Here is a 19,324-nt window from a genome sequence, read left to right as displayed (position 1 = left end):
TAAATTTTCCATGCCTGTTTTGTGTACAAATGTATGTATATCATTTTTATTTTCATTATTTTCTCCCGCTTCCTAAAATTTGCAATTTCATGCTAAAAAATGTATGTCAGGTAAATATTTTAATTGTTGTTCTAAAACCTAAAAGTATACTTTACAAATTTAAAAAGAAAATAAATATTTCAAAGGTTTGCTTAAAGTACATGCCATTATTTTTGAATATAAAAATTTTAAAATAAAACATTTTTAACATTTTGTAATTTATTATCATATTTGTTTTTCCATTCAATTACAGATTCACTTCTTTAAATTTAAACGAAATTTATACATTTCAACATAGAATTTTCTTCTCAAATTACGGTAAGTCAAACAATTTGTAATTTTCTCTATCTGTTATTATTTATAGTCCATGTTTTTTAAGGTTAAATTAAGAAAATAAAAGAAAGAAAAAACAACAAACAAACTGTCATTTCATGTTATTATTGCATTTGTTTACCTGTTTTTAATACCTTTTTTATAGTATTACGTTTTTTTCTTTGATTTTTTTTTTGCTTCAAATTGGATAAATTACGTATTAAATTACGAGCTAATTAAAAGGTCGACTGACAGCTGTCAATTAAATGAAATTAATGAGTAACACATAAACATTGTATAAGTATAATGACAAGTACAACCGCAATGTAATGATATATGGTGTCATGTATCTAGCTCTGAAGTTTTTCAATTGGGTGGTATACATATGTTTTTGGAGCACAGTTATATATAGTTTTAAGTTCTATGGAATAATCTAACGGTTTCAATCAAGTTGTATATGTTTCTAAATAAATTAAATGTTAATTGCTGTTGAAAGCCTTTTGAGCCTATTTTGTGTACATAAAGATGGAGCCATCCTAATAAATATGAGACTTTTAATTTCTTTATGCATATGTATGTGTATTAGGGAAGTTTTTATATTCTTTGACATTATATTTGTAAAACACCGCTATATTGATTTTAGACTCACAAAAGTATATTGTGGATCCTTATAAGATTCTAAAACAATCTAGAGATGTAGGTCTGCCGGTCCAGAAGCTAGAAGACATAAACTTTGATAAGGTTTGCTAGTATAATCGGTCCACGATTCCATCTAGGCCCCCACATAAGTGGTCTCCATAATTCAGTTTAAACATGTTGATAATGTATCAATAAGGCTTGGGTGGTAATGACTACATTTTCAATTACAATTACATTTGAAGTAATTTTAATTAAAGCTTTACCAATTACAATTACGTGTAATTGTAATTGAAGTTTTGACAATTACAATTACTTATAATGGTAATTGAAGTTTTCCAATTACAATTACATGTAATTGTAATTGAATAATTACCAATTATAATTACTTGTAATTGTGAATTTTGTTCCTTATGATTACATGTAATTTGTAGTTAGTAATACCTTGCTAATTTGTAATTAGTAATTCCTTACTTACAATTACAAGTAATTGTAATACGTTATTGGTCGATTACACATAACAAGTAAATGTAATTGGAAAAACTCCACTTACAATTACAAGTAATTGTAAGTGGTTATTTCTCAATTGCACATTACAAGTAATTGTAATTGACTGTAATGAATTACTTTATGTAATCATTACTCCCATGCCTGGTAATCAATCATGATACAATTTTACAAGAGTTTGGTTTGTTTCAAATAATCGCGAACTAGGAAAACAACCCATAGATCAATCCGAAAAATTCAATTACTACGTTTTACCTAGAATCACTAACACTTCAATTCTATGATTCAAAAGTTCGAATTCTTGAGCTACTTGTTCTCTGACCACCGCAGTCCCTTTGTTTCTTGTCCGAAAATCTTTCGACGATATCTGAAGCACTCCTAGACAACAATATGCCACCACACTGGTGGAATGGTCTCTGTTTATTCGTCAACATCACCTATAGACGTATTTGGTAGACTGAAGTGCGATCACCATCAATAAGTTAAGACTTCGTTTTTACTTATAGGGGACTCACTGCAGTACGTCTGTTAAAAACAGAGTAAATCCTTAATATAACCTGACAAAGGTGGAAATACCACATAGGAAATACATAACCATTCCAACCTTTATAGGCCTTAACGACCCCTTAAAGGCCTCTTTTATCCGACACATTTACAGAGAAAAACATCCGACACATTCACTTGCGAAGCGGGTGAAGTGAAAGACACTTAACGTGATGCAAAATCGTAAACACTACATTGTGGTTATAATACGTATTCTTACCTATAGTTCACTAGTCTGGTTGAAGGTGATAGAAACTAATTATAAAGTACAAAGACTGACTTGTCTTTCTACAGCAGTCGCTATGAGCTCTACGTCTCAGTCCAGTCTAGGGGAATATAAGACGAACCTGTGTACTTGACACCAATATTGCTTGCATTTCTGTTAAATGAGATTAGGCTCCGAAATCAGGCATATGCTGCAAAACGTAGGTAGAAATATTCTCACGTGGACAATTTTCCTCCACAAGGATCTTGCATTTCTAATGGCTCCAGCCTTGAACATGATAAAGTATGACTAATGTTCATTAACAGATCATTCATTAATAGGTTCGCACGAGAATTGGATCTTCACTTAGAAACGACCAGAGTCTTTCTTACTCGGCCAAATATTGTCAACTAAGCGACAGCTGTATCAACCGAAAGCATTTCCCCAGGAAAGAACTATGGGCCAGAGTTGAACTGTTACAACAACCACGGATCGTCGAAAAACAATATTTATGTATATTCCCCAATCTGAGGTTTCCAGCATGATCGACGAATAGGAATTCTAGTGATTCACTACAACTATTTGCTCTATCTTTCAGGGAAAAGAATTTTGACCCTCTTGGGACTTCATAGAATTGCATGCACATCATATCGTTCTTGTTAGCCACGCATCTCATAGTTATAGCAGATGTTGTATATGGGAATAAGAACAATCGTTTTCGGTCCTGTTCTACAATAAGCCTTATTCTTGAGGTGGCAAGTTTCAAGGCTGTGTCAATAACAAATCAAATTTGTTAGAAGTATCGATTGATTCTCTTTGGGACCACAGGAAGGACAACTTAAATTAGGAAGGAATAATTTTAAGACAACATGTCAAATGTCCTCCGAGTGACAAAAATCATACCACATTTGACTTTCATCCCCATATAAAGTTCCCTTCAAATAATTACTTTAATAATCATAACTGTCTTAAAATACCATTATTAAAACTCAAATTTCTCCAACAAATTTCATGAGAATTGCTTCACAATTTCCAGAATTGCTCTGAAATACCGAGTCTCATATCAATTTAATTACTTTCTTTCGAAATTCGGGGAAAACAACCTTAATATATTATTATAATATTAAAATTATTTCACATGAAATCAGATACATCATGACGAAAAAAAAAAACAGTATTTTCATACAAAAAGAGATTTATTAAATTGAAGTGGGTGTTTATTAAAATGATGTAAAATTTTTTAATGGAAACAAAGAGACGCTTAAAGCCATAGTAACGCTCTCATAAAGGATATACATAAATCTCATAAAGAATTTATACATACAAATAACACAAACGTAAAAAAATATTAAAAATGCACAAATTTCTTTAAAATGATAAAAAAAAAGTGCAATTCAATACATTAAGATTTATTTAAGTTTTAAAGTATGTAATAATCCTTACTGATAACTTTTTGACCTTAACTTAGAATTCCAATGACTTAATAAAATTACGAAATTAAATTTACCTTTAAATATCGCAACTACAATATACCCAGCAAAAAACTTTTATTACCAAGTATAACACCTTGCAAAATGCTAAAACTTACTTACACATTAGCATGTTAAGTCATTATTTTATCACGACGGTAAGTACTAATCATGTTCGCTCACAAATAGGGAGTTAAAGAAGTACTTACCTCGACGTCTGGCTTATAATGAGTTAAATAAGTAGTTTTGTTTTTAAAAAAATAGCCGCAATAATACAAAAATACAACAAAATACAAAACAACAAAATGTCTAGACTTAAAAGTATATACTTATATATATAGTTATTTGTAAGCCATTAATACACTTCTTCGAAGTAATGAACTACAACATACCTAGTTGAAAAGTAAGTTTTTGGGTAATTTCAATTTATTAACATGTTTTTGCTGGACATGAATATACAACATACATATGTATGTATGTATGTATGTATGTATGTATGTATGTATGTATGTATGTATGTATGTATGTATGTATGTATGTATGTATGTATGTATGTATGTATGTATGTATGTATGTATGTATGTATGTATGTATGTATGTATGTATGTTCATGTTAAATGTTAAAATATATTAATAAAATTTAAATAATATATAAAATTTCCATTAAACTGAATGTCATTTTCATGGCATAAAACATCACTATATGATTGTGAATTATTCATTATGAAATAACTGAAGGACAAATATTAAAATATTTTGACATTAAAAGAGAAATGTAAATTTACTTGTCAAGTGGCTTTCAATTGAAATAGTATTAATAGTAAGAGTTCTATATTCGGCTCTGCCGAATCTTATATACCCTACCCTTATTACAAGAAAAATTAAAGAAATAAGTACCAGTTAGAAGACGAAAAAGTGCCAGAATGAACCCTAGACTTTCAATACCGCTCTTACCCGCCCGTATACCTAAAATGAGTGTGTCGGCTAGAAGTTATTATACTATTAGAAGTATGCTGGGTTGAATGGTGATGACAGGTATCTTATACAAGTGATACATTGAATTTTTCTGCCTTGTCCAGGCATGTTCAGGAAAAATTCTGTTCATACTAGATTTACCACAATGTGTTCTCTGTGACTAAGAACAGTCCTCGGTTTATTTGATGGATTCATACCGCTCTTAGACTTTCAATACCGCTCTTACCCGCCCGTATACCTAGAATGAGTGTGTCGGCTATTGTTCTCTATAAGTGTATCGGATGATTTAGAAGTATGCTGGGTTGAATGGTGATGACAGGTATCTTATACAAGTGATACCATTGAATTTTTCTGCCTTGTCCAGGCATGTTTAGGAAAAACTCTGTTCATACTAGATTTACCACAATGTGTTCTCTGTGACTAAGAACAGTCCTCGGTTTATTTGATGGATTCATGTTTCGGATTACCGAATGCCGGCTCAACAGAGGCCATCCCATTTGAGTGGTTGTAAACAGAGGTGATGTTTTACAACTCAGAAGTTAAGCAACGGGGCAGCAATGGTCAGAGATCAGAGTGCTGGTACATGGACCGGAAGAACCATGTACAAAAATTACCACCCGCGTGTAAGATTCACAAAGGGGCGTTGGTGAATCGCCACAAGAGCTCACCGTGTGCTTGAAAAAGACCACCGTAAAATAAGGCAAACGACATTCATACAAACAAACGGACAGATGGACATGGCTATATCAACTCCACTACCTATAATGACTCGGAATATATATACATATACATATGTGTACTTTATAAGAATTTAAGACCATCAAAGTTTCTTAAAATTTTGCCAGAAAATCCATTAACCTTTAACTTATGTACTTCACAAACATCAGCATATTAATCAAACATAATAAATCAATATTCTATTTTAAGAAATTCCATTATTATTTCAATCTTAAACTTTATTTTATGACCTTAATTTGAATTTTATTCTGTCATACTATATTTTTATAAAAAAGAAACACAAAACACTGAAAACTAAATGTGTACACAGAGGGAAAAAGAAATATACACGCCCGGTACCAAATTAACAACAAATTTTTCAATAACATCTGTTGTCAAGTATATATGTACATACATACAACAACAACATGTAATGTTAACCACGCACTGTTGTCAACATTGCAACAATTCATTGTTGAAATCTAAATTTTATGCACATCCGTTGTCTAAAAGTTAACAAACGTGGTTAGCTCAAAATCCGTTGTCAATAGTGAGCTTACCACGTTTGTTAACTTTTAGACAACGGATGTGTATAAAATTTAGATTTCGACAATGTTGCTTTGTCAACATTACATAGTGTTGTACGTATGTGTATACTTTGACAACGGATATTATTGAAAATTTGGTGTCAATTTGGTACCAGGCGTGTATATTTCTGTTTCCCTCTGTGTACTACTTACGTTTAAGCATTAATTTTTGTACTTATGCTAATGATTATTACCAGTATTTTTTAATATAATTATTATTTTATTTTCTTAATAGACAATATTTCAAAGTTTTTAAGCACAAAATTTGCTGCAACAGCAAATTCAAATTAAATTAGCCCACTTTTTAATTTTTTTTTTTATTATGGAAAACTAAAATGAGCTTAAGATAAGACAAATTGTTGGCAAGGAAAAATAAATACATACACATACCCATTGAAACACTTGTTTAACAAACAACAACAACACGACTAGAAGAATAATTGTCCTTAAACCAACAACATATACTACACACAACAGAGATAAGTAGCATAGCAAGCAGCTACAATAATAACAAACATGAAAAGTTTTTTTTACACTTAAAATGTCTTTGTTTTCTTTTCATACTCAGCATGCACCATCAAGCACACAATGACTTTGTACTCATTCTCTTTGTGGAGTCCTTAAACACCCACTCACAATAATAACTCTCAGTCGCTTACTCCCATTTAATCAAACACATTAAATTTGATTTGTTGTTTTTTTAATTTTTCATGTCTTTAACACCAACGTTATTAGAGTATAGGAGTTTTACATTCGAATATGACATATCTTATACACCCAGTTTGAAAACGCGAGTCCTATATTTAAAGTGAATTTCGAAAGATGGGTCTATTAGTGGAATTGAGAAAATATGGGTCGATCCTTTTGGGATTTTATTGTATTTTCAATAAAAACCTTTAGTCGGTGCTTAAGATAAGTATAGAGAAAACTATGCAGAATTTCGGAAGATGTGCAATCCGTTGCTGTGCTCTCGCAGTGTTTATTGAGATCTTTGTGGTTTGTATAGAGAGGTCACATGATCTTCGCCAATCTGCAGTTCAGATGACCACTTGGATTGCTCAAGTTCGTAGAGTTTATAACGAATCGAGCGTTTGAAGCTTGAAAGCGAAATGCTAACGAAGTTGTCGGTATGCTCTCTTGCTAGTAAGGAGCCTCATTTCACACGAAGGAAGATCGACAGGAAACCTTAGTAAACCTACCTTGTTACTGAAGCGACTGCTGATTCAGAATAACAACAATCCTTCTAAACTTCCTACTGGTTGAAAGACCCTGACGACCTTCCAATCCTGTGTTGTAAGTTCCGGATTTCCAACCCCCTCCAATATCTCCGCCTTTTTACGGATTCTTGACTATCCCAACAGCCAGCTTCAAGAGCGAAGCTGAACGCTCGTTGGAACAAGCCATTAGTTTCACTCGACCTTCCAATTCTGTGTTGGAAGTTCCGGATTTCCTACCCACTCTAGTATCTCCGTCTTGCTTCAGTAGCGAAGCTGAACGCTCGTTGGAACAAGCCATTAGTTTCACACGATTGTGAAATCAACCGCCGTCTTGACACTGAGAGGGGGGATGGGGGTGGTTCCGGGTTCTGCTTAAGAACTTTCCCATCAGCTTTTTGAGCACTATGTCCCACCTAGTTGGAGACATTGGATGTTTTGTCCCGAGCTTCTGGGCCTAAATGGTAGCTTCCTCCTCAGAACGTTGCGCGTCCTCAAACCTGAGGAAGGGGGCCTTCTCCAAAACAGCCGGTTTTCCCTTAGCCCATTTTTGAGAGGACTTTTCCTCTTTAGTGAGCGACTCAACTAGTTTGGCAGTTAAGGTTGCAGGTGTCACGTGTCTAGGGGTCTTATTATTCGCCAAGTTGCCGTTAAAGAATCCGAAAGAAGCCGCAGTTCCCTCGTGCGTAACTGGCACTGGCGTCGATACGTTGCTTTTTCCCAATGCGGGCCTCAGCTGCTTGTCACGTACTTGGGGTGAAGTCCAGAGATACCTCGCTTTGGAGCCAGATACTGATTTTGTATTGCAACTTACAGATTCAGGCTTCCACAGCTTGCTTCCTTTGGCGTGAGAGTATGGTTTTCGTACTTGCTTCCAAGTATGTTGTTCTGCATTCAATGTGTGTACAGACCACCAAGCCGCCTAAAATAGGAATCTGGTGGACTGCGCGGTCAAAAAGTTCCTCATCTTAATTATGAGCGAAAGTCTTTTGACAAGTGCAAGGACTGGTAGCCACTCCATCGGTGAGAAACAGATGCTACCAGTCGTGGAAGGGTAGTTCTTAATATCTGCTTATCATGAGCCCCTCTGCCATGGGTGGCCCTACCGACATGGATCATCACACATAAGTCTTCCCATCGTTTCAAGATGATTATCCATTGCGAAGGAAAGTCTGTTTTAAGTCTCTTATAAATATTCTTCTTCAAGAATATGGATCCTTAAAGATAGCGAAGTCGATTAAACTATGGCCATCTATCTGTCTGTTTATATATCGGATTTAACACTCTTACTTATTTGCATTAACTTGCCAAAAGGGACAAAAGTCAAATAAAATAGGAAAAATGGAATAAAATCACAACATAGTATTTATTTGATTGCCTTTTTCTGCATACAAATTTTATTTTTTGGTTATTTTAATGTCTTTCTTCTTCCAACATCTTTTCATGTGGAAACAATAAGACACTTAGAAAACCAACAGGAAATTATACTACTTAGTTGCACACCAGGGACAATAAATAATAGAGGAAGTTATTTTAAAGACATTTAAAATAGAGGACATTGTGACACTGTTGCAACCCTTTTAAGTTAACTATAAAACATTGTAAATAAGCTAGCAAAAGTTTTATGAAAGTTTGGCTAAAACCAAATCCGGCTAAACTACATTATTTAACCATTAAACGATTTCCGACCTTTAGATGAATTCTATGGAAAATACTGAAACACTAAAGTTTATTAACTTAAGACATTTAATTGTGTTTTTTAATACTTACCATCACTTTTTTTATTAATCTTTTTAAATCAAATAAACGGTTCAATTTTAATAAAACTAAACTTTAAGAAAAAAATAAGAAAACTTTAAAAATTTCAAAAATTTCCAAATTAATTACAAAACATAATATTTGTCAATAAGCTTTAAAATTCCTACAAACAAATATCTCTAAAAGTTATAAGAAAATTTGTCTAGGTGCCAAAATGTTGTTGTCTCTATTTTGCAGACATTTCTTTAAAAACTTTTTTTCGAGAAAAAAAAATCGTTTACAGGCCATTGCCTGCAACTTGTCTTTGAGACTTAATTGAATATACTTGGAAGGAAACAGTAGCAAAAAAATTTTGTTCGTAAAAATCAAATTTAATTTCAATTTTTGTTTGTAACTTAGTTTTTGCCTTTTGCTGTCATTTATTATAGGTTGTAACTTGTAAATTTTTATTGTAACTTTTCATATATATAGTCATGTGACTTGGAAAATCTTTAGAATTTCTTTGGGTAATTAATCATTATACTATGATCTGGATAAGTATGTAGGTACCCAGCAAAAACTCGGTAATGTCTTTCAATTACAACCACTTATTTATTATAATACTTTCACTGGCTTCTACATTAATCATCATCTCCCTGAAGCAATAGGAGCTCTGTGGTAGTCTAGTCTATAGTCTAATCTAGTATATAGTCTAATCTAGTATATAGTCTAGTCTAGTATATAGTCTAATCTATTCTATAGTCTAGTCTATTGTCTAGTCTATTGTCTAGTCTATAGTCTAGTCTATAGTCTAGTCTATAGTCTAGTCTATAGTCTAGTCTATAGTCTAGTCTATAGTCTAGTCTATTGTCTAGTCTATAGTCTAGTCTATTGTCCAGTCTATAGTCTAGTCTATAGTCTAGTCTATAGTCTAGTCTATAGTCTAGTCTATAGTCTAGTCTAAAGTCTGGTCTATAGTCTAGTCTATAGTCTAGTCTATAGTCTAGTCTATAGTCTAGTCTATAGTAGTCTAGTCTAGTCTATAGTCTAGTCTATAGTCTAGTCTATAGTCTAGTCTATAGTCTAGTCTATAGTCTAGTCTATAGTCTAGTCTATAGTCTAGTCTATAGTCTAGTCTATAGTCTAGTCTATAGTCTAGTCTATAGTCTAGTCTATAGTCTAGTCTATAGTCTAGTCTATAGTCTAGTCTATAGTCTAGTCTATAGTCTAGTCTATAGTCTAGTCTATAGTCTAGTCTATAGTCTAGTCTATAGTCTAGTCTATAGTCTAGTCTATAGTCTAGTCTATAGTCTAGTCTATAGTCTAGTCTATAGTCTAGTCTATAGTCTAGTCTATAGTCTAGTCTATAGTCTAGTCTATAGTCTAGTCTATAGTCTAGTCTATAGTCTAGTCTATAGTCTAGTCTAGTCTAGTCTATAGTCTAGTCTAGTCTAGTCTAGTCTAGTCTAGTCTAGTCTAGTCTAGTCTAGTCTAGTCTAGTCTAGTCTAGTCTAGTCTATAGTCTAGTCTATAGTCTAGTCTATAGTCTAGTCTAGTCTATAGTCTAGTCTATAGTCTAGTCTATAGTCTAGTCTATAGTCTAGTCTATAGTCTAGTCTATAGTCTAGTCTATAGTCTAGTCTATAGTCTAGTCTATAGTCTAGTCTATAGTCTAGTCTATAGTCTAGTCTATAGTCTAGTCTATAGTCTAGTCTATAGTCTAGTCTATAGTCTAGTCTATAGTCTAGTCTATAGTCTAGTCTATAGTCTAGTCTATAGTCTAGTCTATAGTCTAGTCTATAGTCTAGTCTATAGTCTAGTCTATAGTCTAGTCTATAGTCTAGTCTATAGTCTAGTCTATAGTCTAGTCTAGTCTAGTCTATAGTCTAGTCTATAGTCTAGTCTATAGTCTAGTCTATAGTCTAGTCTATAGTCTAGTCTATAGTCTAGTCTATAGTCTAGTCTATAGTCTAGTCTATAGTCTAGTCTATAGTCTAGATTCTAGTCTATAGTCTAGATTCTAGTCTATAGTCTAGATTCTAGTCTATAGTCTAGATTCTAGTCTATAGTCTATTCTATAGTATAGTCTATAGTCTAGTCTATAGTCTAGTCTATAGTCTAGTCTGTAGTCTAGTCTATAGTCTAGTCTATAGTCTAGTCTATAGTCTAGTCTATAGTCTAGTCTATAGCCTAGTCTATAGTCTAGTCTATAGTCTAGTCTATAGTCTAGTCTATAGTCTAGTCTATAGTCTAGTCTATAGTCTAGTCTATAGTCTAGTCTATAGTATAGTCTATAGCCTAGTCTATAGTCTAGTCTATAGTCTAGTCTATAGTCTAGTCTATAGTCTAGTCTATAGTCTAGTCTAGTCTATAGTCTAGTCTATAGTCTAGTCTATAGTCTAGTCTATAGTCTAGTCTATAGTCTAGTCTATAGTCTAGTCTATAGTCTAGTCTATAGTCTAGTCTATAGTCTAGTCTATAGTCTAGTCTATAGTCTAGTCTATAGTCTAGTCTATAGTCTAGACTATAGTCTAGTCTATAGTCTAGTCTATAGTCTAGTCTATAGTCTAGTCTATAGTCTTGTCTATAGTCTAGTCTATAGTCTAGTCTATAGTCTAGTCTATAGTCTAGTCTATAGCCTAGTCTATAGTATAGTCTATAGTCTAGTCTATAGTCTAGTCTATAGTCTAGTCTATAGTCTAGTCTATAGTCGAGTCTATAGTCTAGACTATAGTCTAGTCTATAGTCTAGTCTATAGTCTAGTCTATAGTCTAGTCTATAGTCTAGTCTATAGTCTTGTCTATAGTCTTGTCTATAGTCTAATCTATAGTCTAGTCTATAGTCTAGTCTATAGTCTAGTCTATAGTCTAGTCTATAGTCTAGTCTATAGTCTAGTCTATAGTCTAGTCTATAGTCTAGTCTATAGTCTAGTCTATAGTCTAGTCTATAGTCTAGTCTATAGTCTAGTCTATAGTCTAGTCTATAGTCTAGTCTATAGTCTAGTCTATAGTCTACTATAGTCTAGTCTATAGTCTAGTCTATAGTCTAGTCTATAGTCTAGTCTATAGTCTAGTCTATAGTCTAGTCTATAGTCTAGTCTATAGTCTAGTCAATAGTCTAGTCTATAGTCTAGTCTATAGTCTTGTCTATAGTCTAGTCTATAGTCTAGTCTATAGTCTAGTCTATAGTCTTAGTCTATAGTCTAGTCTATAGTCTAGTCTATAGTCTAGTCTATAGTCTAGTCTATAGTCTAGTCTAGTCTAGTCTATAGTCTAGTCTATAGTCTAGTCTATAGTCTAGTCTATAGTCTAGTCTATAGTCTAGTCTATAGTCTAGTCTATAGTCTAGTCTATAGTCTAGTCTATAGTCTAGTCTATAGTCTAGTCTATAGTCTAGTCTATAGTCTAGTCAATAGTCTAGTCTATAGTCTAGTCTATAGTCTTGTCTATAGTCTAGTCTATAGTCTAGTCTATAGTCTAGTCTATAGTCTAGTCTATAGTCTAGTCTAGTCTAGTCTATAGTCTAGTCTATAGTCTAGTCTATAGTCTAGTCTATAGTCTAGTCTGTAGTCTAGTCTATAGTCTAGTCTATAGTCTAGTCTATAGTCTAGTCTATAGTCTAGTCTATAGTCTAGTCTATAGTCTAGTCTATAGTCTAGTCTATAGTCTAGTCTATAGTCTAGTCTATAGTCTAGTCTATAGTCTAGCCTATAGTCTAGTCTATAGTCTAGTCTATAGTCTAGTCTAGTCTATTGTCTAGTTTATAGTCTAGTCTATAGTCTAGTCTATAGTCTAGTCTATAGTCTAGTCTATAGTCTAGTCTATAGTATAGTCTATAGTCTAGTCTATAGTCTAGACTATAGTCTAGTCTATAGTCTAGTCTATAGTCTAGTCTATAGTCTAGTCTATAGTCTTGTCTATAGTCTAGTCTATAGTCTAGTCTATAGTCTAGTCTATAGTCTAGTCTATAGCCTAGTCTATAGTATAGTCTATAGTCTAGTCTATAGTCTAGTCTATAGTCTAGTCTATAGTCTAGTCTATAGTCGAGTCTATAGTCTAGACTATAGTCTAGTCTATAGTCTAGTCTATAGTCTAGTCTATAGTCTAGTCTATAGTCTTGTCTATAGTCTTGTCTATAGTCTAATCTATAGTCTAGTCTATAGTCTAGTCTATAGTCTAGTCTATAGTCTAGTCTATAGTCTAGTCTATAGTCTAGTCTATAGTCTAGTCTATAGTCTAGTCTATAGTCTAGTCTATAGTCTAGTCTATATTTTAGTCTATAGTCTAGTCTATAGTCTAGTCTATAGTCTAGTCTATAGTCTAGTCTATAGTCTAGTCTATAGTCTAGTCTATAGTCTAGTCTATAGTCTAGTCTATAGTCTAGTCTATAGTCTAGTCTATAGTCTAGTCTATAGTCTAGTCTATAGTCTAGTCTATAGTCTAGTCTATAGTCTAGTCTATAGTCTAGTCTATAGTCTAGTCTATAGTCTAGTCTATAGTCTAGTCTATAGTCTAGTCTATTCTAGTCTATAGTCTAGTCTATAGTCTAGTCTATAGTCTAGTCTATAGTCTAGTCTATAGTCTAGTCTATAGTCTAGTCTATAGTCTAGTCTATAGTCTAGTCTATAATCTAGTCTATAGTCTAGTCTATATCTAGTCTATAGTCTAGTCTATAGTCTAGTCTATAGTCTAGTCTATAGTCTAGTCTATAGTCTAGTCTATAGTCTAGTCTATAGTTCGCTATAGTCTAGTCTATGTCTAGTCTATAGTCTAGTCTATAGTCTAGTCTAGTCTAGTCTATAGTCTAGTCTATAGTCTAGTCTATAGTCTAGTCTATAGTCCTAGTCTATAGTCTAGTCCATAGTCTAGTCTATAGTCTGGTCTATAGTCTAGTCTATAGTCTAGTCTATAGTCTAGTCTATAGTCTAGTCTAGTCTATAGTCTAGTCTAGTCTATAGTCTAGTCTATAGTCTAGTCTATAGTCTAGTCTATAGTCTAGTCTATAGTCTAGTCTAGTCTATAGTCTAGTCTATAGTCTAGTCTATAGTCTAAGTCTATAGTCTAGTCTATAGTATAGTCTATAGTCTAGTCTATAGTCTAGTATATAGTCTAGTCTATAGTCTAGTCTATAGTCTGGTCTATAGTTTAGTCTAGTTTTTCGTCAATAAATTGCTTAAATAAATCGGAATCAAGGTAATATTCAAGATAAATGCTTTATTATGAAAAATAAAACACATCTTATATTCATAAATGGTGTAGGGTATCATATGGTCGGCCACGCCCGACTATACATTCTTACTTGTTCTACATGTGTATGTGTGTTTGTATATATACTACTATTCGACTCAAGTGTTTCCATTTAATTTGACATTTAGTAAAGCGTAAACATAACGTTAAAAGAGTTCAAAACTTAAATAGACCAACCAACAGACCGAACATCTATCAAAAATGTAAGTAAAATTGATGGCTTTGTTGGTTTATTGAGGTTGTTTTCTTCATTTTTCACTTTATTTTTTTTTAATTTTTCTATGCTAAGTTTCAGTTTTTACAAACTAAACCACATTTCTGTAATAAAAAAATTTAGGTGTGGTGTCATAAGTTTAAAATGGGGAAATGTACTGAAATATGTAAAATTTACACACCAGTAAAATTTACATTACCAGCGTACATTACAATGGATGTTTTAAGTTTGTCAATATTCGAATGAGAGAGAAAAGAAGGATTGAAAATTAAAAAGTTTTAGTGAATCGGATCAACTTCGACTCAATTTGGCTTTAAGATCTTAAAACATTTAATTTTCAACGTCTTACAAGTAAAGTATTCGTTACTAGTCACTGTCTCATATTTTTTCCATACATACAAAATCGTTAAACAGTGTTAAACATTCATTCCAAAATATTACCTCTCTTAAGTATTTTTCCACTAACAAGTGTATTAAGTTAATTGAAAATAATGTTCATTGAATTATTTTGAAATCCTTCTCTATTAACCTCTACATGCAATAAATTTTTGCAAATTTCGCATAAAATACATCTTGACGCCCTCTTACGCCTCAATAATTAAGATCTTTTAATTAATCTTTATATATATGCATGTATGTGTGCATGTGTGTGGTTAATAAAACCACATTTAATCAGCTAAAAATAAAATCTTACGTTTCATTTTCCATAAAACATTTGTACGTGTTAATAACTGCTGGAGACCATGTTGAATGTGCGACAGAGGATGTAGAAAATCTAAATTTCAAAACAAAAACTTTTGAGACACAGCAAAAACTGCAAAATTCGCAAAAAAAGAGAAATCATACAATACAAACATGTATCTAAATGTAATACAGTCACATTTGCACTAAATACTTGTTAACATTTGAAACATACATTTTGTGGTTTAGCCACATATGCAGTCAACTAAAACATACAAAACATAAGGATTTTCATCCTTATTTATTCTTCCACATGTTGTTCATATGTTAAATCGTCTTCAATCTCTAAATAGAGTCGAAAACGCGATCTCAGTCACCCTCTGAAAATTAAGAATAGAAAGACAGAACAAAATTATTGAGTTAAAGAAAAGTATTGTCATTCACATCATTCTGGCAACATATGGACTCCGTGTCAATGGAAATATTTATCCATCGATGTCAACAACGAATCAAGTACAGCATTCTGCATCGATCGTCGCAAACAGTAGTTGGAACGATCAAGTCCTGGATATAAGGTGGGATGGTCTCACCAGATTTCTGTAGATAGATAGATAGATAGATAGATAGATAGATAGATAGATAGATAGATAGATAGATAGATAGATAGATAGATAGATAGATAGATAGATAGATAGATAGATAGATAGATAGATAGATAGATAGATAGATAGATAGATAGATAGATAGATAGATAGATAGATAGATAGATAGATAGATAGATAGATAGATAGATAGATAGATAGATAGATAGATAGATAGATAGATAGATAGATAGATAGATAGGATAGATAGATAGATAGATAGATAGATAGATAGATAGATAGATAGATAGATAGATAGATAGAGATAGATAGATAGATAGATAGATAGATAGATAGATAGATAGATAGATAGATAGATAGATAGATAGATAGATAGATAGATAGATAGATAGTAGATAGATAGATAGATAGATAGATAGATAGATAGATAGATAGATAGATAGATAGATAGATAGATAGATAGATAGATAGATAGATAGATAGATAGATAGATAGATAGATAGATAGATAGATAGATAGATAGATAGATAGATAGATAGAGTAGATAGATAGATAGATAGATAGATAGATAGATAGATAGATAGATAGATAGATAGATAGATAGATAGATAGATAGATAGATAGATAGATAGATAGATAGATAGATAGATAGATAGATAGATAGATAGATAGATAGATAGATAGATAGATAGATAGATAGATAGATAGATAGATAGATAGATAGATAGATAGATAGATAGATAGATAGATAGATAGATAGATAGATAGATAGATAGATAGATAGATAGATAGATAGATAGATAGATAGAAATCAGTTATAAAGCGCTACTCATACACCACTCACATGTTATCAAAAATTCATACAATTCCTTTGCGAATCTCGTGACAGTGAAAAAGATTTGAAAGTCCTAAAAACGACCTTTTTATCATCTGACCCATATTGAGCACAGAAGAAACATTTTGAGAAATGGTAACTTAGATTGAACAAAGTTTTCATTTTTTTGATCTACATACAAAAGGGGACCGCCCTAATGTACATGTGTGGGTTTAAGTTTTTAAACATTTAGATTTGTTATTCTACAACAAAATTATCACTTGTATATTTATGTTTTATAGAACTAAATCCTTGGATTTTCTTGGCATCACTATGTGGTGGTTTTTTAATAATATTGTCAAAACTATTTGACAGTGTCATATGGGAACACAAATTGCAGATATGTTTTATTTAAATTTGAATATATTAGAGATGTTAAAACACCAATTTATAGCGTAAGACAGAACCATAAATGTATTTGAATTAGTTAATTATGACTCTGAAATTGAGCTCAAAATGGCAATAATCGGTTTAGTCATGTGGGCCTGTTTACATGTTGGTTAAAATGGGTATATTACATGTGTATATAAATATTCAAGTATTGAATAACTTTGATACAACATAGACCCTGAAGTAATAAAAATTATTTATTTTTTTATCGCGTATTTTGCAGCTGGCTCCACTGTTCGGTATGCAGACATTCATATAATAAATATAAACACTTGGTAAATTCTAATTTTAATTTCACCAAAAAAATTCCAGAGACAGATAAAGCCACAAATTTATATTTGTTTTTCACAATTTAAACAAAATATATATTTTTAAACCTAAGAGCAGAGATTATTTAAAAAGTTCAATTAATAGATAATGAATTGTTTTCTAAAAATATATACATTTCAAATGTGAAATAATTTAAACAATTCTTTGTGGAAAACCAAATATAAACAAGGAAAAATATAAATTATTTAAAGAAAATGGATATTTTATTGTCATACACATACATACAAAATTAATCAAATTGTTTATAAATAAAATATTTAATATATTTGGGTAGTTTTCTTAATGAAATCTTTTATGGTCATTATACATATTAACAATAGATACATTTTATTTAGACTTCGAATAATAACTTGGTAATTACTTTTATTTGTTGTATGCATTACATAGAAGTAGACTAGTAATGTGCTATATAAGCACCTACCTATTCATACTACTTACATATTGGCATTTTAACACATTTTTTTTATCACGACGTTGTTATTTAAGTCAAGTAGTGACCACACTCTCTTACAAGTAAGGAGTTAATTAAGACGTTTACAAATAGGCAGTTTAGTAAGTTGTTTTGTTATACTTGGGCGAACGTAGTCTCATGGTTGTTAGTCTCCTGTTGTACTCACAGTACACTAAATAATATTTCCATTCCTGTGGTGTTTTTGGACGCAAGAAGTTGCTGCAATCGCTTATAAATAGGGAGTTAAATAAGTAGTTAAAAAAAATCTTAAAGCTTGTTCGTATGAAATGGAAATCAGTTTAAAATAATAACTTATATATCAGATTATATGTACAGAAGTCACTACTAGACTACTTCTAAGTAATGGTATGGAATCAGATGGCATGAAATCGTCATGGAAAAGTAAGTTGTTGAGTAAGTACAAGGCATTAACAAGTTTTTTTCTGGGTAAAGCATAAGTCTTTCTTTGTAATGAAAGTTTTTGCTGGGTTTTATTTATACATTTCCCCAAAAATAAATTAAAGCTTTGTCAGATTTATTTAGAATGTTTTGCTATTTCTAAAGAATTTGGAAAATATTTTTCCTTTAATTTTTTTTCATTTTAATCCTGTTGACAATAAAATAGTTTAAGTTTTATTAATTTTCAAAACTAAAGTTAGTCCGGCAGTTGTCTCATAAACACTTTACACTGGCCATAAATGAAAAAATAGAATCAAAAGAAACGAGAAAAATATCATTTAAAATAGGAAAACATTTCAAAAACTATAAATAATAAAACAAAATGAAAACTACAAACTACCAACGTCCAACAGCAGCTGTATAATGGGAGGCTAATTGAAGCATAAGCGGCAAACTCCTGTTTTAAAACTATATATCTTCAACTCTAGACCACTAAAAACTCCAATATCCAATTAGCTTTTAACATGGAAATGTTATTTATTTATAAAACTGAAGATAGCTGACTTTGTTTCTAAGCCACTTTAGTATTATTTATGTGTACATCTGCTGCTGAATAGCTTTAAAGAGCATGTAAACGGATTAAATGGATTAAATTCAAACAAGAAACAATTGACAGCTTTAGACAAAAAGACTTGTCTAATTTTATTTATTTCCTATATTTCCTAAATGACGATTTAACCAACTAAATAATGAAATAAATGTATAAAACACAGGAAACAATATAGAACGATTAGTTCGATATCAACAAAAGAGATTAAATAATTGCAAGCGAATCATCAAATGAAATAAATACAATAAATTACAGAAAACTAAATTATAAAGAAGAATATCATATGAAAATCAAGTCTGTCCAGTATACGGTAAATAACTACTAATTAGGAATGTATTAGTATTTTAATTATTCATTATCCATATCGATATAGTAGATATGTATAAATTTTGCAAGTCGTAATATTATAATCCTATAGACTATACATTAACGAGGGTTGATCATGTATGGACTGGATTAAAGAGAAAGAAAGTTATTTTTAACAGATGAATATTACAAATTCGATAAAGTGTACGGGCATGGAAAGTCGAAGTGCGAAAGACCAATCGAACCATCTAGTAGCTGGTTCCCTACGATGTTTCCCTCA

The 19,324-nt window shown here is 31.8% G+C and overlaps 1 protein-coding gene across 1 annotated transcript in view; it reads left to right on the top strand.

The window, feature by feature from the left end:
• The first annotated feature begins 292 nt into the window (after window positions 1–292).
• LOC119610988 (serine-rich adhesin for platelets-like) overlaps window positions 293–19,324 on the top strand; it is a 33,871-nt gene continuing 14,839 nt past the window's right edge. The window contains exon 1 of the mRNA XM_037966428.1: window positions 293–357. The gene's annotated coding sequence lies outside the window, so the exon portion shown is untranslated. The remainder of the gene's footprint in view (window positions 358–19,324) is intronic.

Source organism: Lucilia sericata, unplaced genomic scaffold (genome assembly GCF_015586225.1).
Source record: "Lucilia sericata isolate MDLA Ls3-8-SP2 unplaced genomic scaffold, ASM1558622v1 Contig001331F_arrow, whole genome shotgun sequence".
Classification (NCBI taxonomy): Eukaryota; Metazoa; Arthropoda; class Insecta; order Diptera; family Calliphoridae; genus Lucilia; species Lucilia sericata.
This window is presented reverse-complemented; position numbering and strand designations above follow the sequence as displayed.